Source organism: Mustela putorius, unplaced genomic scaffold (genome assembly GCF_011764305.1).
Source record: "Mustela putorius furo isolate JIRA1106 unplaced genomic scaffold, ASM1176430v1.1 tig00003836_pilon_pilon_pilon, whole genome shotgun sequence".
NCBI lineage: Eukaryota > Metazoa > Chordata > Mammalia > Carnivora > Mustelidae > Mustela > Mustela putorius.
In genome coordinates this window covers 19,906,587-19,922,250 of record NW_025421989.1, presented here as the reverse complement: position 1 = coordinate 19,922,250, position 15,664 = coordinate 19,906,587, and positions in this window count along the sequence as shown.

Genomic DNA, 15,664 nt, shown 5'->3' with positions numbered 1-15,664 from the left:
CTCACTTCTAAAGCAAGAATGAATGACACCCAGCAAATAAGGGACTGGAGAGATAAAATGAAATTGGTCTAACATTGCCCAAGGGAGAGAGACACTGGAGTGAAAGGCAGACTATTCCCTACATAGATAGGGTCCTTAATAGATACAAACAAATACACACATGCCTTGGGTTTCCTTGTTGTTGGGGATAAATAACTACTTAGATAATCCATGACATATATTTGAAATTACTTTGGCCACCCAGTATCTGACAGGTTTGGGCTATTTCTCACATTCTGAGTTTGTGAGGAGGCTGACCCACCTACCACTTTAGAAGCTTTTGTCCCAGTACCTCTGCCAGCAACCACATGAACAGTCTTGTGCTTAGCCATTTCCACAAAGGATTTTGAATTTGGAACTAGTGTCACAAAAAACAGGGACATTCTTTTCGTGTCAGTGGTAGCAACTTCCCACTTCCTGCTGGGCAGCAATGGCGGAAATGTGATTTTTACCAGTGACTTCAGCTTTAGAGCCCTGCTATGTGCCTACCTCAGGGATTCCTAGTGATTCATAAGATCTGTGAGATCTTCTCACAACCTCTTCTTCCTTCCCTCCTCCATCCCTCCTCCCCCTTTTTTCTCAAACCTGCCAAAGTCTGTTTCTGTTGCTTGTAACTAATATCTCCAGCTGACACAGAATTCTGTTTCTTTGCTTTACTCTCATTCCAAAGTCACCAAGCAATCTCCTGGTTAGTATTTCAGATACTTAAATACAGGGACAGAGGAATGCTCAACGGAAGATGAGAGCATTCCAGTGTTTAGAAAATGATGATCCTCACTATCAGTTAATAGGTGTTTATTTTACTTAGAATGTGTCCCTTGTGAGTTTAAGGAAAGCAGGTCTGTCCCCAAGAAACTATCTCTGAGTGTTCTAAGGAAATCGAGTCAGTACTCACAACACTAAGAACAAAACCCTTTCAGGCAAAACAATTATAATAGAAGGTGGTTTTCTAGATCAATTAAATGGGGGAGGGACATAATCCTGAGAGGAATTAATGAACAAAAATGTTCAATTCTCTTCTCTCTCCCCACTTGCATTTTAATTTCTTAGCGAATAAATACTGTGAGATTCCAGAAAAATCAACAGCAGCTTAAATATGTGCCATCTACGTAGATATGTTCCCCTCCCTTCCTGTAATTATACCCTGTGAAGTTTAATCCTGGGGAATAGAGTATGAAACACTTGAGTCTAGAGCCTTTGTCCTTAAATGACTTGATCTCTAATTCCTGCCACTCTGGTCACTTCCAGACAGAAAAATCTGTTTTCTTAAGATGGCCATGATAAATAATGATCAAACAATAAAAGCAAACAGAGACATCTGCATGTATATCTTAACTAGACAACATTAATTAAACTAAAAACTCGGAAGGTGAATCAGCCAGGTTTGAGTACTGTTCTATGTAGAATTATTTTTTAGCTATCAACGTCATTGCATCTGAACCATTTCCTCAAACCTACTACCACACGATCCTCTTCTTCCCACCCCAGTAGGGAGCCATGTCCTCAAGTTAGTCCACATGAATTATTGACCAATGGGCAAATCTTTTGTGATAACTGAGCCCTGGCTCACAGCATAAATATGCAATGTCATCGTGAATAAAACTTGCCCCCAAAGACAAATAGCTGTACTAATGCTTCAGAACCTTCTAAATCAGCAGCATGAACTAACACTTGGCAACAGAAAACCAGATTTCATGTGGGAATTATTAAAGGTATTGGGGCAAAGTTAAGAAAGACTTGAAAGTTAGGAGACTGATCATGTAGTCGTCAATAGTGAATTTTAGGAAAGGATGGTAGCATGAGGGCTTCTTAATTTGCATATGGACAGCATTCTATAAAGTGGAGAGCATGGTTCTCAACTTTGGCTGGTATTTAGAATCATCTGAGCAGGTTTTCAATGGTCCAATGCCCAGCGGCTCCCCAAGCCTATTAAATCAGAATTTCTAAAGATGGGATTCCAGCGTCCAGCCAAAGTTGAGAGCGAACAGTCTAAGAAGACACTGCTAAGCTTTAAGTCATCAAAAGGATGGTTAATGTTGTCATAAATAATCAGTCAGGCACACCACTTTTCATGAAGAAGCAGGGCTCATTTCCCATCTGTTCTAAAGACTTTCACTTGTTAGTATCTTACAGAATTCAGTATGGTGGCTTCCTTTCAGTGGAATGATGTCTGATTTACCTAAAAGATTCATGCAAGCCCAGCACTAGCTTTCTTAGAAGTGATGTGAAACCACCCATCTTGTTAAGCTTCTGTACTGATGAAATCAGTCTGACCGCATCGCTGTGATATGAGCTAGGGGATGGAGAATCATTTTAGCTCCAGAAGTCATCACTTGTTGCTTCATCTTATCACCCTCTGTGTTCCTTCCACAGTAACGACAACGTAGATTTCATTTTCCTTTGTCCTTAACTACTTATTGAATAATTTCTACCAGAAAGACAGACATTCCCAAACAGTTGATGATAGTTCAGGCACAGTCAAGAGTTTGTTTTACAATCATCTGCTTTAAAAGATCATCCTGGGGGCACCTGGATGATTCAGTCTGCTAAGCGTCCTGTCCGACTCCTGATTTTGGCTCAGGTCATGACCCCAGGGTTGTGAGATCAAGGCTTCCGTCAGGCTCCACGCTCAGCACAGAGGCTGCTTGTCTTTCTCCCTCTGCTTCTCCTATCCCCCCCCCAAACCCCCATTGCTCACTCTCGCTCTCTCCCAAATAAATAAATAAACAAAATCCTTTTTAAAAACTAAAAATAAAAGATCGTCCTGGAAATGAAAGGTGTTCAAAAGTGGGGAAGGGGCATGCCCCCTAGATCAGACATTATTAGCAAGGTAAGTCTGCTGAATCTTATGTATATGTATACAAATCTGATGCTTTCTGGACCTGCATATGTTATCTTGGATCAAAAACAAAGATCATGACTTGAATGATCTTTCATTTCCTTCCATTGGCATAAATGTTTAATGGTTAGGTACGCTTGATGACTTACTGTATTATATCTAAATCTCTTTAATACAATGGACATGTTTCTGAAAATTCTTGTCAATATTTCTTGCTTTTATTTTTTTAAAAAGATTTTATTTATTTTTTTGACAGAGATCACAAGCAGGCAGAGAAGCAGGCAGAGAGAGAGAGGAGGAAGCAGGCTCCCTGCTAAGCAGAGAGCCCATTTTGGGGCTTGATCCCAGGACTGTTGGATCATGACCTGAGCTGAAGGCAGAGCTTTAACCCACTGAGCCACCCAGGTGCCCCTATTTCTTGTTTTTACATGTTGTAGTCTGCCTTACACGTTGGTTTTGTTTTTGTTTTTGTTTTTTAAGTAAGCGTCTCTCCCAACATGGGGCTTGAACTCATGACCCTGAGATCAAGGGTCATGCTCCAATCCACTAAGCCAGCCAGGTGCCCCTGGCCTTACATTAAAACTAAACTTTAAATTTTAAGATATTGTAAATTCGCATGCAGTTATGAGAAATAATACAGAAAAAAAATCCATGTTTGTCCTTTACTCAGTGTCTCCCAATGGTAACATTTTCAAAACTATAGTATCATATCACAAAAAGGATATTGACATTGATATAGTCAAGGTACAAGACATTTCTATCTCTAAAATCTCTTATGTTGCCCTTGTATAGCCACACCTGCTCACCTCCTGCTCAACCCCTACCCCCACCACAACCTCAACAACTGGCAACCACTAATCTGTTGTCCATTTCTATAATTTTGTGTACAGGTCTTTATAAGGACATGTTTCATTTCTCTTGGGTAAATACTTAGGAGAGGGATTGCTGAGTCATAGGGTAAGTGTATGTTTAACTTTAAAATAAACTGCCAAACTGTTTTCCAAAGTGGCTGGGCTATTTTACATTCCCACCAGCAATGAAGGACAGATTCAGCAGTACTATCCATTTTAATTTTCATTTTCATTCTACTGGTTATATATTACTACCTCATTGTGAATTTAAACTTGTATTTCTCTGATGACCAATGATGTTGAGTATCTTTTTATGTGCATATGGGCTATTTGTAATTGTTTTCTCATCACTGTATTTGTTCTTTGTTTTTCTTTGTTCCTTGTTTCTTTTTCTATTTCTCAGGTTTTAATGGAGCGTTTTATATGATTCCATTTAATCTTCTCCCTTTGCATAATGTTTATACTTCCTTTATCTTTTAAGCTTTGTTAGCGGCTGCCCTAGGGTTTACAATATACATTTAAAAATACTGTAAGTTCACCTTCAGATAACACCGTACTGCTTCACATGTGGTGCAGGTACCCTATAATTGAGTATGCCCAATTCCTCCCTGCTGACCCTTGTGACCTTGCTGTCATTCATTTCATATCTTGTTATCTTACCTTGTTACTGCTCTGCTTTAGTTATCTTTTAAATCAATTAAGAAAAAAACTTAAAAATTTTATTTTACCAGGGGTATCTGGGTGGCTCAGTCAGTTAAGCATCTGACTCTTCGTCTCAGCTCAGGTCTTAATCTCAGGGTCATAAGTCCAAGCCTCGTGTTGGGCTCTACACTGGGCATGGAGCCTACAGAAATAAATAAATACTTACATGAATAAATAAAAATTGTATTCTACCTTCATTTATTCCTTCCCTGATGCTCTCTTATACTTTGTGTAGATCTCAATTTCTGACCTGTATCATTGTCTTCTGCCTAAAGAAACTCTTTTAACATTTCTTGAAGGGCAGGTCTACTGGCAAACAATTCTCTCACTCTATTTGTCTGAGAAAGTCTCTAATTTCTCTGCTTTAGCAGCTTTAGTTTTTTAAAAGACTATTCATATAATGAAAAGTTATTTCCAAGTTGCATTTTAAAATAAAAAATATAAGGTGCCTGGGTGGCTCTGTTGGTTAAGCAACTACCTTCGGCTCAGGTCATGATCTTGGGGTCCTGGGATGGAGTCCCATGTCGGGCTCCCCCTGCTCTGTGGAAAGCCTGCTTCTCCCTCTCCCTCTGCCTGCCACTCCCCCTGCTTGTGCACTCTCTCTCTCTCTCTCTCTGTCAAATAAATACATAAAATCTTTTAAAAAATAAAAAATAATAAAAAAAATATAGAGGGACCTGTCCCACTCAGTCAGTAAATATTGTGACTCTTGAACTCAGGGTTATGAGTTCAAGCCCCACACTGGGTGTTGAGCTTACTTTAAAAAAATGTGAATGCAGGGTGCCTGAGTGGCTCAGTCAGTTGAGTGTCCAACTTTTAGTTTCAGCTCACATAATGATCTCAGGGTCCTAAGACTGAGCCCCATGTCAGGCTCTGTGCTCAGCACATGGAGTCTACTTGTCCCTCTCCCTCTACTTCCTGCTCCTCCCCCTGCGCTCTCTCTCTCTCATAAATAAAATCCTTAAAAAAATAAAAATAAAATTTAAAAATGTGAATTTGTAGTGAATAGCATTTCATTTCCTACAGGAGAATGATCTCTCAAAAATGGTAATTACCTAAAACACTGAAAAAAATGACCACTCATTAAGCAGGTTTCAACCTTTTCATATTAAATATATGGGCAAGACCTAAATAGTATTAGAAATAAGTGAAAAGTTTCAAACTTGGCATAACATTTATGGTATCAGTATTTCAAAATTCCATAAAAACTGACAGAAATTTTAAAAAAAATCATGAGCAATTAAACTGGAAAAACATAAATTATTCCATATCTGCAATAATGGAAATTCACATGAGGGCCAATCTATATATTTTTCATGCAATATTCTTTGTATACATCAACAAAGTCAGAATAAATGAAATAAGAAAAGAATAAATGAAATCAAAAACATTTCTGATCATTGCTAAAAATTGTTTAAGGATTTCCCAATATCTTGTTGCTATTATGTTAAGCAATTCCAAAGAATTTGTTTTATTTCTTAAATTCCACAAGTTATACTCAACCCCATCTTCTTCCTTCACTTTTGAAAGGTAATTTCACTGGATATAGAATTCTAGGTTGGCAAGTGTTTCTTCTTTGCCCTCCAACAGGTTAGTGATTTCACTCCACTCTTGACTTGTTTGCATAATAAGAAATATGTATTTGGTCTTATCCTCAGTTCTGGCACAGAGCTCCTGAAACACTTGGAATTTCCTAAGTGGTAAGAACTGGTAAGGTGTCTTTTGTTTTGTTATGTTCTGAAATGTCCCCACCCACACGTTGGAAATTGAGCCTCAGAACACTTATTACATCGTTTCTGATGAGAAGCCCACCATAATTCTTATTCTTATTTTAGAAATGGTTTCCCTCCACCGTGCTCCCCCACTTCTGATTTCCTTTGAGATTTTTACCTTGTCCTGTTTGTTTTTTGTTTGTTTTTGGTTTTTTGTAGTTTAAATAAGATATTCTTAGGTTTGGGGGTTTTGTCATTGTTGTTAGATTGTTTCAGTACTTATCTTGCTTGGTGTTCTCTGAGGTTACTGGGTCTGTAGTTTTTTTTGTCTGTCACATTAATGACCAATTCTTTGGAAGGTCTTTGGCTGTTATTCAAATATTTCTTCTGCTCTATTTTCCCTTTCTCCTCCTACTGGTATTTTCACATTGTTCCCCTACTTCTTTCCCTTACTTCAGCAGTTCCAATTTATCTCCTCAAAGTCTCAACCCATGTGGAATATGGTTGTCTTTATTTCTCTGTAGGTGGAGAAGCCTGAAATTCCCTTTCCTAACCGGGAATAATATTGCAGTTTTGCCCTCTGACAGTCTTGCCACCTGGAGAGTAGGTCTTTATGATAGAGAGCGTTCTGGGAAGCTTTCCTGGTGGATATTTTTCCTCTTCTTCTGCCAGGGTCTCCAGGGGATATTTCTCAGATCCTCAAGGTGAGAATCTGGTGGGGTTCCTGGAGGAAAAGCCCACAAAAGTGTGGGGTCCTTTCTGTGATTGCAGCCCCAGGAATTTCTCAATTTCATGTTAGTCCATACTCAGCCTCCAATAATTTACCAAAATTACCATTTAAGTATTTCCATCAGATTATAGTTCCAGGTGTTTCTGTTCCAGGTGAGCAGATGTCAGCTAGGAGACTTCTGTACATGCCTCTCTCTCTAGGTTTGGGGATGGTCATTCTCCCCATTATCTCAGTTCTCTGATGGGTCTAAGAAAGGTCATTGATTTTCAGTTTGTCCATATTTTTCTTTTCTTTTTTTAAAATTTATTTTAAAAATATTTTATTTATGTATTTGTCAGAGAGCATGCACACAAGCAGGGGGAAGAGCAGAGGGAGAGGGAGAAGCAGGTTCCCTGCTGAGCAGGAAACCCAGTGACATGGGGCTGGATCCCAGGACCCTGGGATCATGACCTGAGCCAAAGGCAGACACTTAACCCACTGAGCCACTCAAGCACCCCATCCGTATTCTTCTTGATATAAGGACGGTAGCAACAACTTTCAAGCACTTTATATATAGAAGCTAAAGCCAGAAGTCTCTCGGCCAGTTCTGTGTATATCCTTTAATGAAATATTTGTTCAAATTTTTGCCCACTTTAATTTTTTAAGAATTCTTGAAAAAATATTCTGTTTATTTGTTTGAGAGAGAGCATCAGTCCTTAAGCAGCAGAGGGAAAGTGATAACCAGACTCGCTGCTCAGCAGGAGGCCCAAAGAGGTGGGGCTCCATCCCAGGACCCTGGAATCATGACCTGAGCTGGAAGGAGAAGCTTATCGACAGAGCCACCCAGGTGCCCCTAGAACTTTTTTTTAAGTAGGCTCCCTACCCAACAAAGGGGTTGAACTCACAACCCTGGGATCAAGAGTTGGGTGCTCCACTGACTGAGCTAGCCAGGCACCCTACCTTTGCCCATTTTTTTTTTTTTAAAGATTTTATTTATTTATTTGTCAGAGATAGAGCGCGAGCGAAAGCGAGCACAGGCAGACAGAGTGGAAGGCAGAGTCAGAGGGAGAAGCAGGCTCCCCGTGGAGGCGTCCCTGCCCATTTTTTTTTAAAAGTTTACTTATTTGTCTAAGTATTAAATTATAATAATTTTTATACATCCTTAAAATCATTGATAAAATGTCTTTTGCAGATATCTTCTCCGCATCTGAGGCTTACTTACTTTTTCATTTTCTTAACTGTGTCCTTTGAAAACAAAAATTATTATTTTTTATGTAATTCGATTTATTCCCTTTATTTCTTTATGGTTTGCACTTTTTGTGTCCTAAGAAATGTTTGCCTACCTGAGGTCATAAAGGTTTTTCTCTTTTTATATCCTAGAAGTCTTAAGGCTTTCACATTTTACACACATTTTACGTTTTTCAAGTCTATGATCCATTCCATGTTAATTTTTATATATAATGTATGATAAGGATCAAAGTTCATTTGTTGCATATGGAAATCCAGTTGTTCTAGAATCACTTTAATTTTTTGATTGTGCTACAAAACACATAATGTAAAAGTAATCTTCTTAACCATTTTTAAGTGTATAATTCAGTAATGCTAAGTACATTTGCATTACTGGGCAACAAAGCTCCAGAATTTTTCATTATCACAAACTGAAACTCTGTACCCATTAAACAATAATTTCTCATTCCTCCTCCCACCAGCCCTTCACAACCACCATTGTACTTTCTGTCTCTATGAATGTGACCGCTCTAGGTACTTCATATAAGTGGAATCATATAGTAATTTTTTTGTGTGTATGGCTGCCTTATTTCACTTAGCATAATGTCCTTGAGGTTTATCTGGTTGTAGCAGGTTTCAAAATATCCTTCCTTTTCAAAGCTAAATAATATTCCATTGTATGTATATACAACATTTTCTTTATCCATTCATCTAGTGATGGATATTTGGATTGCTTTCAGCTTTTGGCTATTGTGAACAATGTTGTTATGAATGGCATTTTTAAGGCAATTTTTTTGAGATTTTGTTTAGATAGAGGATGAACAGAGGGGAGAGGACGAGGGAGAGGGAGAAGCAGCCTCACCACTGAGGAGGGAGCCCGATACAGGACTCCTTCTCAGGACCTGGAGATCATGACCTGAGCCAAAGGCAGAGGCAAAGGCTTAACTATATGAGCCACCCAGGTGCCCGTAAGGCAATTTTTTAGAAGTAATCACTACACTAGGGACCCCTGGGTGGCTCAATTGGTTAAGCCTCCAACTCTTGGCTTTGGCTCAGATCATGATCTCGAGGTTGCAGGATTGAACTTGGTGTTAGGCTCCATGCTCAGCGCTGAGTCTGCTTGGTGTTTCTCTCCCTCCCTTCCTACACCTCTTCCCGCACCCCATTTGCACTCTTTCTCTCTCTAAAATAAAATAAATAAATAAAATCTTAAAGTAATCTCTGTACCTAATGTGGGGTTTGGGTTCACAACCCTGAGATGAAGAGCGGTCTGGTCTACCGAGTCAGCCGGGCACCCTAAAGGCAATTATTTTTTAACCATTGAATTGTCTCGGGACTTTAATAAAAAATCAATTTATCACATATACATGGATTAATTTCTGGATTTTCTATTTTGTTCCCTCTATGTATCTAGACTAATAGCCATACCACACTGTCTTGACTACTGTAGCTTTATAGTCAGTCTTTTTAAAAAGATTTTATTTATTTATTTGAGAGAGAGAGAGAGGGCAAGAGCAAGTGGGGGAAGGGAGAGGGACAAGCAGACTCTGCACTGAGTGCGGAGCATGACACGGGCTCCATTTCAGGATCCTGAGATCATGACCCAGACCAAAATCAAAAGCCAGTCGTTTAACTGACTGAGCCATACAGAAGCCTCTCAACTATGGATATTTAAGAGGTTCTTCTGTGGGACAGGCCACAGGTTAAACGATTTCTAAGAACATCTGCACCTCAAAATATCAATTGGTGTATCAACTCTAAAAATGGTGATTATAAGAGAAATACACTCAGATGTCTTGTGAAAATCTATGGAGAAAGAGAACAACATAGAACATTTCCAAACTCATTTATTTGTTTGTTTATTTATTTATTTATTGGTTTTTAATATTTCCAAACTTTTGATTCAAGAAAATGAACTCAAATAACTTGAAATAAATCTTGAAACAAGAAACTTTGGACTGGAGGGCGGAAGCGATGTGCACTGAAAACTTCTTAAAAAGACTGCTGAGAAAAATTAAAGAAAACATACAAAAAAGGAGAACTGTGCCATGTTCATGGATTGGAAGACTCAAAGTTGTTAAAATATCTATTCTCTTAGGGCAACTGGGTGGCTCAGTTGATTGGGTGCCTGCCTTTGGCTCGGGTCATGATCCTGGGGTCCTGGGATGGAGCCCTATGTCCGACTTCCTGCTCAGTGGGAAGCCTGCTTCTTCCTCTCCCCTCCCCCATTCTCTCTCTCTCTCTCTCTCTCTCTTACAAGTTAATAAAATCTTCCAAAAAAAAGGGAACAAGATCTGGTGCAATGATTTTAAAAATATATATGTATCCATTTTCTCCAAATTAATCTATATATTCAGTACAATCTGAGTCAAAATCCCAGCAAGCTTTGTGGTAGAAATTGATTCCATGATTCTAAAAACTATATGGACATTTAGAAAGACATAAATTAGCCAGAATAACTTTGAAAAGGAAGAACAGTGTTGGAGAACTCAGACTCCCTGATTTTAAGACTTTAAAAAAATATATTTTATTTATTTATTTGACAGAGATCACAAGTAGGCAAAGAAGCAGGCAGGGATGGGGGAGGGGAGCAGGCTTCCTGCTGAGCAGAGAGCCCGATGCGGGGCTCAATCCCAGGACCCTGGGATCATGACCTGAGACAAAGGAAGAGGCTTTAACCCACTGAGCCACCCAGGCACCCCAGCTGATTATAAGACTTATAAGGGGACCCTGGGGACCATGATCCTGGGATGGAACCCCACATTGGGTTCCGTGTTCAAAAGGGAGTCTCTTTGAGGATTCTCTTTCTCTTCCTCTATCCTTTCTCCCACCCCTACCCCCCACCCCACCACCACTCTCTCAAATAAATAAATCTTTGAGAAAAAAAAGATCTACAGTTGAAGGTGAAGATGCCCTTTTGTCTTTGTCCTGGTGGTTGGGAGAATGGAGGAGGGAAAAGGAAAAAAGAAACAATGTACTGGGTTCCTTCGTCAGGCACAGAAGTTTTGTATCATTTTTACTTTGAATAGCAAAAAGCCATGGGAAAGATATAGAAGCAGTTACAAAATATATCATGTTCAGTTTTTCTTCAAGTCGGGCTCTCACCAGGCACAAAGTCAGTTTTCCTGTCAGAAAGAAAAATGTCTGCAAAACCCCAGCAATCCATGAAAATAGCTGTTATGAGGTGAGCGGAAGAAAACCACCTTGGAGTTACTTGGCTTATAGCTCTAACACCTTACAGAAGTTCCATTAATGGCCCAGTGGATCAACAAACATGCTTCTTTGCCTGGAGCTTGGTTGTTTCAGCAAGTTACTGCAAACTACAACGACTGTGTGCCTGAAAAGAAAGCTAACAAATTCCAAAGGTCCTTGCTTCCTACAGTTTCTCAGTGCATTTGTTTTCCCTGGACACCAGCTGTTCTCCAGGTCTGAACTCCATCTGAGCATTATTTGCTTCTAGTCCCTTCAGGAGCACCTCCCACCGTCAAACCAGATTGCTTGTCTTCATGCTACGTTCCTACCCGCTCAAAGCCAAATTGAACGAGAAAAAAAAAATAGTGCAACTTTGATGTCAAATTAATATGTTCATCAACAAAATGTTTACCAAGCCCTTGTGTGTGCCAGTCACTCTTCTAGTCACTGGGGACATTGGCAGTGAAGCAAAGACCCTGCCCTTTCACTCTCCTGGGAGAAACCCATAGCAAACCAGTACACGTCATCTGTCCCTAATGAAGTCAAACAAAGCAGGGTAAGGGGGAATGGAGAACGATGAGTTGGGGGTGGTAAAATAGATTACTGAAGTCGGGCAAATACTCAGTGTAACGGTACCTTATATACTGCTGTGTAAGGCCTTGAAGGCTGGTACTGCTGTAATGGCCTTCAGATTTTCACCTGGTTGAGGGCTTGATATGAAGTCCATGTTCAGTAAATTCAATGGAATATGCAAAATACCTAAATTCTACACTTGAACTTGGACATGTCTTCACATCATGGGGGTAGAGTATGCCTTTAGTCTATCACTTGAAAGTGCAAAGTCTAAACTGTGTATTCCTTCTTCAGAATGGTTGCTAGATAATTCCAGGGGCTCAGGAAAAGCAAAAAGGCAGGGGGTCACAGGAATTCACGTTCCCATCTCCTCGTCTGTTCCCTGGCTTCATCTCTGGACTAACACCCCAAACCACCCTTGGATGAACTCATCAGTCAAAGAATTTCTAAGCCCAGTTGACTAAGACGTCCATAACAGCCTTGGATGAACTCATCCGTCGAAGAGTTTCTAAGCCAGTTATTTGGCATAGGCAGGGCAAAAGACGAGAGGCAGTTAATAAAACGTTTCAGGGATTCATTTACTCATTAACAGTCATTTTCAAGGCAACTACCATATCCCAAGGACTGTGCTAGAGTTGGAGCAAATTATTTCATCTCAGTCCAGAATCTAGCCTTGAGTCAGTTAGATTCAGAAAATCATATTGTTCATACATTCAGAGATGATTAGACTTTTGATGACAAACTACCTGTAATTAACTATAATTAAAATAACCAGAAAATGCTAATTAATCCATTAATTTCTACAGTGATTTCAAATACCTCTAGCTGAGCCTGCTGCTATCATTTGTGGGGTCAGGGCAAGAATCTGAATGGAGGTCCGTGTATCATTTGTCTAAATATTTAAAAGTTTGAAATCATGCTAACAGACTGTGTGTACATGTGTAGATGGAAGAGGGGAGGGGAGCAGGGTCAAAGACCCTCCTCTGTGCTGCACCACAGGGTGGCCCAGATATCCGGATTCTGTTCACATTTTCCTGCTGAAAGCTCCACCGCCCCTCATGTCCAGGGATATGCAATTCTCTGCGGAGGTTACTCCCGGGAGGATGGCACCGAAGAAGAGGCCACATGAGTTCTGAAAACAGCAGGGGGGGGGGGCATTTGGGTGGAGAACTCAAGAATTTTCTAGGGGTTGGGAATGTGAGGGCCTCCAGGCCATGCACGTGTCCATGGCCACACAGACTCCTCAGAAGAGAGCTAATACAGGGCCCTCTCAAATTGAGCCACAGAAAGCCATGATCCTGGGCACACTCTGCTGGCTAGGAAGGTATCAGAAAGGCCAACAGAATGCTCCTGGGGAATTTGTGTGGAAGAAGGGCAGTTTTATCAGCTTTGGAGCTGAGACCTAGTTGACCAACCACATCTCCCAACAGAGAACACCTTACTTCATGAGCTCTGAGAATACTTGTTTTCCAGATTCAAGAATGTATCTCTTATAATGGGACTGACACAGTTTGCTTCCCCGAAAATGCCCTTTTCTCCAAGGCTCAGGGGCTGCAAAGATTTCCCACAGATTCGGAGAATTAGGGGCTAAAATCCAGCCCTCCCTCTGTTCACCAAATTGGGCTGCTAGGCCCAGAGGAGCACCCTTTTCTAATTCACACAAGGTACCTCATCCAGTAGCTGGGATCTGCTGCCCATCCTTGTCCACCTATGTGGGCCTGGGCAACTAGCATCTACCCATTGACACAATTCTCAGGGCTCTGGAGAGCCCCTTGTATAGACCACAGGGCATTGTTCATAGGGATCCCCTGAGACCATTTATTTATCTTATGGGACTCTCAAAAGCAGACAAGACCCCAGAAAGCCACCAATAAGTGTTCAGATAATAGACATCTTCATGATCCAAGTAAGTAGCTTAATTGAATGACCCGAGCAGATCTGTGGTACGAATACACTGTGGTGTTGTGTTGGTGGCCCTGTCTCCATTCTGTTTGCTCTAGAGCCAAAATTAACCATAACCTCTGAACTTGCTAATGCTCATGACCAATAATCACCTCCTCTAAGTAGGAATTAACTGAGAAGAGATTGGCAGTGATTCTTCTTTTGGATGTGTGATGAGAAGCTCAGAAATATCCAATGCACTGTTATTCTAACAGATGACAACAAGAGGCAATTTCGAAACAAGCCTCTCGTGTGAACCATTGGGCCTTGATGACACAAGAGTGGTTTTTTCCATTACTGACAAGAGCGAACCAGTGCGAGTAGAGGTGAATATTTTCTCGACAGCTGAGCCAGGTTTGACTTGAGTTTCAGAGAAATCGTCTCTCTGAGTCCATCCGTGTGTGCTGTGTCAGTTTTGTCAGAATTTCAGTGGCTCCAGTGGATCATTCTGGAAGAAATAATGTGCCCAGGACTTGGACTTTTCTTTTTCTCCAGCAGTTGACTAAGTGCCAGCTACCCCTGGCATGTGGTTTACCTCCAATAGGCAATTTCAGCCTCTTTGGGGCGGGGGATGGTCTCTGGCAGGGGAGAAGAATAAGGAAGAGAGGAAACCATAGGAATGAAGAAGGAAAAGGTATTTGAAAACAGGCTTGGATCTGAACAGAATTTTTGCAGGTCGAAGGCTACAGGGACCTGGGGGGAGAGACTGACACAAATATGATGTCTATTTCCCTGGGTTCCTCAGGGCCAAAAGTTATCAGAAGTTCCTCAGTCACTTCTAGATGCAAGTCCCATGGCATTTTCTCCCTGCTGCCCTCCAAAATCCCCTCGTGCTGAAGATTCTCTCCTACAGTCCTTATATTGTTTGGAAAAAATAAGTGTATCAGCCGCAGCTTAGCTGAAGAAGCAGAGCCACTGTGAGCGGTAGAGAAAGGGATTTCTCCCAGGAAACAGACTCGGTGCCTTGTGGGACGGGTGGAGGAGTGGAGGTGGGCAGGGGAGCTGGATGATGGGAGAAGTTACCCAGCTGTAAGTCAGAAGCCCAGTACATCCAGCTGCCAAAGTGCAGAAGCTACCCTCCCAGAAGCCACCAGAAGCTGCTCCTACCTCGATGGTGCTGAAGAAAGGCCTGATGGGGGCTCCGGGCTGCCATTGTTTGACAAGGTTAGCAGTTGCGAAGATCTGGACCCAGCACCCAGGGGAGTGAGGTACAGCTGGGACCTTCTGTCACCAAGCCCAGCCATGACAGACAACCTGGGGAAAGTAACAGCCATGACTTCACACTCACCTTCCCCACCTTGTGCAAATCCCTCTCTTGGCCAAGTCTAACCCAGAGCCATAAGGGAAGGGCATCCTCGGAAGTGTGATTCCGGCTCGCCAAGTGAGCACACTACACACCACACGCCAGGCAGAGGAGCAGCGAATTCCCTGAGAGAGCTCCTCCAGCAGCCAGGCCAGCCCCCCAGCCAGAGAAAGTACGGGATGGATGGATCCTCAGGTTCAAAGTCTTTTTTTTTTTTTTTTAAGATTTATTTATTTATTTATTTATTTGACAGAGAGAGATCACAGTAGACAGAGAGGCAGGCAGAGAGAGAGAGGGAAGCAGGATCCCTGCTGAGCAGGGAGCCCGATGCGGAACTCGATCCCAGGACCCTGAGATCATGACCTGAGCCGAAGGCAGCGGCTTAACCCACTGAGCCACCCAGGTGCCCCAGGTTCAAAGTCTTTAACTGATCAGAGCAGGTTTTCTCATGCTGGAGACTGGAACATGTGAGCAAGTGACTCCGACTTCTCCCACTAGCATGAAACAGGGAAAATCTTTCCATGGCGAAGATGAATTTAGACGGATCTTCGTTCTGAAATGAGGTACGATGCATTA